The sequence below is a fragment of the Octodon degus genome, unplaced genomic scaffold, assembly GCF_000260255.1.
Source record: "Octodon degus isolate 3935 unplaced genomic scaffold, OctDeg1.0 scaffold00194, whole genome shotgun sequence".
NCBI classification, from domain to species: domain Eukaryota; kingdom Metazoa; phylum Chordata; class Mammalia; order Rodentia; family Octodontidae; genus Octodon; species Octodon degus.
In genome coordinates, this window is record NW_004524770.1 from 326089 (window position 1) to 335010 (window position 8922).

General features: G+C 45.5%; 1 protein-coding gene across 1 annotated transcript in view; it reads right to left on the bottom strand.

The window, feature by feature from the left end:
* The window catches only part of Prpf6 (pre-mRNA processing factor 6), a 72263-nt gene that overhangs the window by 26615 nt on the left and 36726 nt on the right, over window positions 1-8922 (bottom strand). The window lies entirely within an intron of this gene.

The window sequence follows — 8922 nt, forward strand, 5'->3', positions numbered from 1 at the left end:
GTTTGTGTCTAGTTGTCCCCACCCTCCTGAAAGCCTCACAAAGGGGGCTGGGGAGATGGCTCAGGAGAATAACCACTTGCCTGGCAAGCACAAGGGCCTGAGTTCAATCCCCGGTTCCGCAAAATAAATAAATAAGTAAAAAATTATAAAAAAAAAAAAAAGAAAGCCTCACAAAGTCATGTGCGAGGACTTTGAGGTTGTGATTCACTCATGGTCCAATGCTGGGATTACGGGTGTGAGTGCTACCCCTGCCTGGGATGCACCCCAAGGCTGAGAGGTTCACTCTCAGCCCAGCTGCTACTGCAGCAGCTCCTCCCTTTTCGCTTTTGGTTTGCTCTTTTCTGCTGCCATCGACTGCTGCCCTCTGCCATGCGCCACTCTGTACTAGAACCAGCTGATTATTAGCTGTAAGCTAACTTCCACAAACTGTAAGCTAAACAAACCTTCCTCAATTCTAGATGTTAGGTATTTTGTCCCAGCAATGAGAGAAAAGTAGCCAAGACAAGTACCTCCTGTGTATAAAGGGTTTTATTATGCTATTAATAAAGCTCTTACAGCCATTTAATATAAGAATTCCCCTGTGCTAAAAAAGTTACCAAGCAGTCAAAGACAAATTCAGAAATACTTCTATGTGTTAGGCTGAACCTCAAGAATCAAAACTGAGGGCCAGGGAGATGGCTCAGTGGAGTAAGTGCATCCCTGGCAAGTGCAAGGACCTGAGTTCAATCCCTGGTTCTCAAAATAATAATAATAATAATAATAATAATAATAATAATAAAAAGAATCAAAACTGACAGAAGAAAATGTTTTAACTGAGAGAGTTGACCCTCAAGCAGAGCTACTGCACAAGAGGTGAAGCTGAAAGCTCAGAAAGTGGAGCAGATGATGGATGCATAAGTATGGCATCCTGGGGCCAGAGAGAGAGCACCGCAGACTAAAGCGCCTGCTCAGGGAAAGCTTAGACGAAGTGCAAGGACTACAGCTGGATCCAGCACCACAAGCCATGCCAGCCCCCTGCCCCAGGGTGGGCTGAGCTGGCCAGAGTCTGGGCGTTGAGGCACACGCCTGTAATCCCAGTGCTGGGGAGGCAAAGTAGGAGGATCACCATGAGTCCCAGCTGTGTAGTGAGACCCTGTAACAACCAAATGCCTTAAATGAATCAATAAAGGAGCACAGCATCCTGCTGGCCAACTGCAGCACGGCACTCCTGATTTTAGGAAAGCCTACTTTGGGATGTACAGATGGAAGCCACACAAAATTCTACAGCATGAGACACAGAAATATTACTAAAGATTTGAGATAATAAAATAAGTATATTGGCCGGGGAGATGGCTCAGTAGAGTAAGTACTTCTCTGGCAAGCACAAAGGCTTGAGTTTAATCCCCGGTTCTGCCAAAAGAAAAAAAAAAAAAAAAAAAGAGTAAAATAAGTATATTGTATTCACATCAATTTGAAAAACACCACTGATTTAACAGAGAACTGTTGCAAAGGATATAACCATACGAATCAGCAGAAAATAAAAATACAAATCTGAAGCATGCAAAATGGAACCCAAAGGCCTGCCTGATGGCTCAGTGGACTAGGTAGCACACAGGGGCCAGGGTTTAGCCCCCAGCGTGCTGGCCCTGCCCCAGGGGTGTGCTGAGATGGCAATTGAGACTGGGTGTGGTGGTGCATGCCTATAAGCCCAGCTCTTGGGAGACTGAAAACAGAATTATTGAGTCAATCTACATAGTGAGACCCTGTAGACCCTGTAAACCCTGTCCTAAATACAGAAAGAAAAAAAAAAGTCAAAGCTATTCTCAATTTTACAATGCTAAGCCACTGAAAGTACCATTTTAGGGTCAGCAATACTGAAGCGTGTGTTGATGTCCCAGCTCACCAAATGTGACTATACATCTAACACTACAACCTCAATGGAGGGCAGCTTCAACCCACCTCAAAATAAGGTATGCACATGTCCAATCCAGCAAGTCCAGCTAAAGCAATTCATTTTATAACCATATCCCATGGGCTCAAGACAATGCATGTACCAGGATACTTCTGTGGCACTGTCTGCAAATGGTTAAGGAAAGGAGCCACCCTAGTGTGTGCAGAGATAGGAGGTGGATTAGCCGGTCACAGCAACAGGCACTGCCAAGGCCATGACACACCAGACATGCCAAAGAGGCCCCATGATGAGATTAACAGACCAAGATAGAATGGGAGCTGTATGCTTCTGGCAAGCCCAGCAGTCAGAAGGCTAAGGCAGGAGGACCATTTCAAATTCAAGGCAGCCTGGGCCATAAGTGAGTGAGTTTAATGCCAGCCTAAATTATAAAGTGAGATCCCATCTCAAAAATACAAACTAGGCCGGGGAGATGGCTCAGTAGAATAAGAGCTTCCCTGGCAAGCGAAAGGGCCTGAGTTCAATCCCCGCTTCCACCAAAAAAACCAGAAACAAACAAGCCAGGCATGGTGGCATATGCCTATAATCCCAGCACTCAGATCTGAGGCAGGAGGATCACTTCAAGTTTGAAGTCAGCCTTCGATACAGAGTAAGACCAAAGCCAGCCAGAACTGCATAGTGAAACCCTACCTCAAAAGGCAAAAGAAAAACAAACAGGCATCCCAGCAGACAGCAGGGCCAAGGGTACACATTAATACATGACAAGAAGACCATTAGTGAGGACACAAGTAGCAGATGAGTAGGGTCTGAGCCCAGACCCTGAAGGCCTGCAGGCCAAACAAGGGATAGGTGTTTACTCTACAGGGGGCAGAGAGTGGCATGTTTAGCTGGCATGCTGAGATTCCTTTCAAATCACAGTGACTGCTGGAAACACCAGGAAGCACTGTGGTGGTGATCAGTCTAAGAGGCAGCTGTCACCTTGCCCCTATGAGTAAAGACAGAAGCAGAAAACGCTGTGGACTGGGTGTGAGAGAAAGGAGTCAGGCATAGCACTTGAGGTAGAGCTGGGTGCTTGCCACAGAGGTGAGGCTGCAGGACAAATGATGTTTCCAGTATTCTGGAGCTGTCGGGCTTTGAGCGGCACAGGCTGCTGGAGGCACAAAGGGTGCAGTACACATCTGGGGTTCCTGGATGTGAAAACTTCCAAGCAATGGGCAAACACAGAGAACTCTAGAAAAGGGGCTAAGGAAACAGACCATTTAGAAATTGAGAAGAAAAACAAGCAAAGAGGCAGAGAAAGACCAGCAAGACAAAACAAACTCCCAAAAAATCAAGAGGAAGTTATGTAAATGGTAAAGGAATAGAGACTTTTTGATGTGCTGAATTGGGGCCAGAAACAAAACTTACAAGTTTTCAGTAGTACAGTAGGATTAAAGCCATACTAGGTTCTGGAAAGTAGGGAAGGAATAAGACAAAAATTAGATCCATTAACACATATAAGCACTCAGAGAGTTTAGTACACAGTAGGTGCTCAACAAATGCCAGCTGTTACTCAAGCTTGGTGACACACACCTGTCATCCTAGCACTCTGGGAGGCTGAGGCAGGAGGAACCCAAATCCAGGCTAGCCTGGGCGATTCAAATGATCTTGTGAGACCCTGGCTCTAAAAAGGACCAGCAATGCAGCTTAGCAGCTTAGCACAAAGGCCCTGGGTTTAATTCACAGTATCTCAAAATAAAGTACAAAAGTACAAAAAATAAAGTAAAAAAAAAAAAAAAAAAAGGAGGATATAGCTCAGTGGTATAAGTTCCTGCCTTACAAGTGCAAGGTCCAGAGTTCAATTCCATGTAGAGGAAAAAAAAAAAAACAATGCAGCAGCAGCAAAATATCTGAATGTCATAAAACTCAATGCAAAACCATAGAAAATATATGCAACGTCTCTGTATGTTCTGGATTACAGTCAAAGCAGAATAACCTGAGATTGCCACAAAAGTAATGAAAAGCATGCCTGCATTTCCAATATCTTATCTTTGTGAAGCAGGGTTTTCTCAGTTACAGCAACCAAAATGAGATTATGGAGTGGATCAGACATAAACAACACACTTTGGGTGTCCCTATCTTTCATCTCCAGAAAGAAATGCCTTGTAGCAGGAAAACAAGCTCAGGGCCCTCAAAGATTCTGTATTATGATTAGCTGTTTATCTAATGTAATAATAAAGTATGCAATAAATGGAATGTACTCGAATCACCCTCAAGTCATCCTCCTTACCTACCCCTAGTCTGTGAAAAAGCTGTCTTCTATGAGACTGTCCCTGATTACAAAAAGGCTGGGGACGGCTGCCCTAGTATAAGTAACTAGGAGAAGCAGAAAATACACTTTAAGAATAGCTTAAAATAAACACAATCAGGGGCTGGGGAGATGGCTCAGCAGAATAAGTGCTTGCCTGGCAAACCCAAGGGTCTGAGTGCAATCCCCGGTTCTGGGGAAAAAAAAAAAAACAACGCATGCTAAATGGGCTGGCGAGATAGCTCAGCACACTGAGTGCCTGCTTTAGCAAATGCAGGGACAAGGGCTTGATCCGATGTCTCACATGTCACACCGGCCCCACCCCTGGGGCACACTGAGCCAGCCACCGAGTCTGAGCATGGTGGCACATGCCTGAAATCCCAGGTCTGGGGCAGCTGAGAACAGGTGTATCACTACGAGTCTGAGCTGCACAGTGAGACCCTGTACCAAATACATAAATGAAAAAAAGAGAAAAACCTCATGCCAAGTTTCCTATCCTCCTTGTACCAGCATCTGGAGGAAGGCAGCTCCTCAAACAAGATGCCTACTATTATCTCCTACAGCCTTCTTTCTGAAAACACAGGCTGAGCAGAGAAAAAGGAATACAAGAGCAGGCCAAATAGCTCAAGTTTAAAGTGCCTGGGGGCCAGGGATTCAGGTCCTCCCCCTACCATTCCCTCCGCCCTTGCCCCCCACACCCTCATGCTGAGATGGCAATTGAGACTGGGTGTGGCGACGTGTGCCCGTCAAGGAAAGAAAAAGTTAGACACTACAGATAAAAGAGACCTATGAACTTGAGGGCAAGCCAAGAGAAACAATCAAAAATCAAGCTGATAGCCATGCATGGTGGCACATGTTGTAATCCCTGCACTTGGGAGGCAGAGGCAGGAGAATTGTGGTGAGTTCGAGGCCAACCTCGGCTACAGTGAGCTCCAGGTCAACCTGAACTGCATTGCGAGACCCTGCCTCAAAAGACCATAAAAAAAAAAGGAAGAGTTGTATCAAGAGTCCAAAAATCAACCCTCACCTTTATGATCAATTGATTCTTGGCAAGGATACCAAGATCATTCAATAGAGCAAGAACAGTTAGTTAGGGCTAGCCAGATTAAAGCGCCTGCCAGAAGCAGGGGTCGGAGGTTCAATTCCAGGTCTGCCATGCAGGGCCCCACCCCCGGGGTGTGCTGAGATGGCAACTGAGACTGGGCATGATGGAGTGTGTCTATAATCCCAGCATTTAGGAGGCTGAAAACAGGAGGATCACTACAAGTCCAATCTGTGTAGAGAGACCCTGTAGACCTTGTAATAAATATACTAAAAAAAAAAAACAAAAAACAAAAAACAAAAAACAAAAAAAGTTAGTAGAGAAATACAACTGATGTCTACATGCCAAAAGCAGGGTAAACCCTGGCCTCACACCATATACAAGAACTAACATATGCCTGTTTAGGTGGCACACAATGAAGCAAAAGAGTTGCAAGTTCTTCAAACTACTATGGAAAGGGCTAGGGAGATAGCTTGGCAGTCTAAGCACCTGCCTGGCAAGTGCAAGAGTGAATAAATAAAATTCATTTTTTTTCTTTTTTATGTTTTTGGTGATACCAGGGGTCAAACTCAGGACCTTGTGCTTGCCAGGCGCTATCTCCCTGGCCCCAAAATTAAATGTTTTAAAAAATGAATTACTATAGAAAAACAGTGCCACCCTAGACTTTTTTCAGCCTCCCCAGCACTGGGTTTACATGCATGCACCACCACACCCAGGCTCAGTAACAGGCTCAGCGTGCCCAGGGGTGGGGCCAGCATGGCATGTGATGACCAAGATCGAACCCTGGTCCCTGCATTTGTCTAATCAGGTGCTTAATTCACTGAGCTATCTCACTGGCCCTAAGAATAACTTTCAAAAGCAAGGTAATCGAGTGCAGTAAGCACATGCCTATAATCCCAGCACCTTGAGAGGCCAGGGTATAAGGATCACAAGTTCAACTTAGTGAGAATCTACCTCAAAATAAAAAATAAAGGGCTGGTGAGATGGCTCAGTGGTCTAAAGCACCTACTTAGAACAAGCTTAGCAAAGTGCAGGGACCACGGTTCAATCCCCCAGCACCACATGCCAGCCAGCCCCGCCCCCTGGTAGACTGAGCTGGCCACACACACACACACACACACACAAATAAAATTTAAAAAAATATTCAAAAAAATAAATAATAAATAAAGAAAGTAACATAATGACATAGCTCTGGATTCAATCCCCAGTAACAACAACAAAAAAAAAGGTTTAAAATACTTTCAAGGCCGGCCAGATAGCTCAGCAGACTAAAGCATCTGCTTAGGCAAAATACAGCGGCCAGTTCAATCCCTGGTGTGCTGTGCTGGCCCCACCCATGGGGCATGCTGAGATGGGTGACCAAGTCCAGATGTGGTGGCACACACCTGTAACCCCAGTGCTTGGGAGGCTGGAAACAGGAGGATCACTAAGAGTCTCATCTGTGTAGTGAGACCCTGTACACCTTGTCCTAAATTCATAAAAAAAGGCTTTCCCTAGACATGTACAGCAGAAAGAATTTGTATTAGCAGACCTGCACTACAAGAAAGGTTAAATACCAGGTGTAGTGGCAATGCCTGTCATCCCAGCTGCTTGGGAGGCTGAAGCAGGGAGATCCCAAATTCAAGCACTTCTCTCAAAATTTTAAAACAAAATAAACAAAAGATACAGCTCAGTGGTAGCACTGGGTAGATTTCTTGTTCAACATTCCCAAAAGTTCTGGGTGCAATGCCCAGCAACAAGACAGACAGAGACACATCAACCGATAGACAGACAGACAGACAGACAAGCACATACACACACACACACACACACACACACACACACACACACACACAGACGTATGCGTTCAGGCAGACAGAAAATGACACTAGTTGGGAAAACTGAAGCACAGACAAACAGAGAGTATCAGAAATGACCATAACAATGGCCAGGTATGGTGGTACACATCTGTAATGCTAGCATTTGAGTAGCTGAAGCAAGAGGATTGCTCCAAGTTCCAAGACCAGCCTAGGCTGCACAGTCAGACCCTGCCTCAAAACACCAGGAAAGGGACGAAGGAAGGAAGGACAGACAGACGGACAGCTGGATGGACACATAACTAGAAAGATCAAAGACATGGAAAGGCTAGAACTAGGTGGTTACATTTTGGTGATAAAATCAAGTTTCAGAGATAATATGTAGGCCTTAAACCCAAGATTTTTAAAAAACAAAATTAAAATCACTAAATACAGAAAAGAGCTATATGGCTGAACAACTCAAGTGACTTACAAATATGAGGTGTTGAGAGAGAATGTTCAAGAGACCCAGGGACACGAAGCATCAGAATGTTGTAGACAGCTAACTTAGATAGAAATATTATAGGCCGCCAGACAGTACCAGGCCCTCAAGGAGACAAAATGGAAGACAAGGTGACTCTGGAACTTGGAAGAGACAGACACTCCCATATGGGCCACACCTCAAGACCATGACAAAAAGAGGAAGCACAGCTACACACTTCCCTAGGGACGGGCATCAGGGATTGGTATTCGACATAGGTATCAATCACCCTGAAAGAGCCCAAATGAGTCACTGGGCCAACCCCCATCAGGAAGAGACCCTGTCCCATATTCATGCCCATCTGCTGAGTGACTCGCTTCCCCATTTGGTCCTGGATTTAATCAATTTTATCTGAGCAATGGTGCTTGTAATCCCATTGGATGACCATAGCTTTGTCCCACTTCATGTCCACCTAAGCAAGTTCCCATGTTTTCTCCACCACTTTAGACCCACCTTACCACATGGTTTTCCTCTATAAAAGTCCCTGGAAGAGATAGCTTCCTGGGGACAGCATGCTCGGGACCCCCTCCTGTCTCTCTCTTAGACAGGAGCTTTCTTTTCCGCAATAAATATATTCTGCTCATAACCTCCGTTTGTTCCCAAAATTCACTCTTCGGTTTTAGAGAGCATGAACTCGTCCCAGGTACCTTTTAGGTAGGGAGATCAGTTTTTCTCCTTGTGTCATTTGGAAGTTCCCTGTATCAGGCACGGGTATCTGTACCCTACAAATGCCACAGCAGTTCTCATCCCAAGACTGTTCAAGGTTCTGAGGCCCTTGAGAGTGATGCCAAATGGAACAAAGCCTGTTTTTCCTACCTGCATGGGAACACCCCAATATCTTGTACACACCATGGGAGACCCTCAGGTATAGAAAGATATCTGCCTTTAAAAAAGACCTCAGATTTCCCAGTTCCACGTGGCTCTGGTCCTTCTGCCACAGCAACCATCAAAGAAGAGTATCCATGGCCCTCCGCTATCCCATGGCCATGAGCCTCAACAAGGCCACAAGGTGACTAAGAATGTGAGCAAACCAAGACATAGCCATTGTCACGGATGTCTCACCAAACATGATCTGGGAGATGTGTGGCTTCGCCCCCTATGAGCCAAGTAGAGCACCATTGAGCTGCTCAAGGTCTCCAAGGACAAGCGTGCCCTCAAGTTCATCAAGAAAAGGGTGGGGACACACATCTGTGTCAAGAGGAAGCATGAAGAGCTGAGTACCATGCTGACTGCCATGAGGAAGGCAGCTGCCAAGAAGGTCTGAGTCCCTCTGGAATAAAGCTTTGCAGAAAGTTTAAAAAAAAAAAAGCAGACCTCAGGTACCCTCCAAATGCAGCCCACCTGGATCCATTGCTCAGGTACCCCAGATGCAGCCCACCTGGATCACTC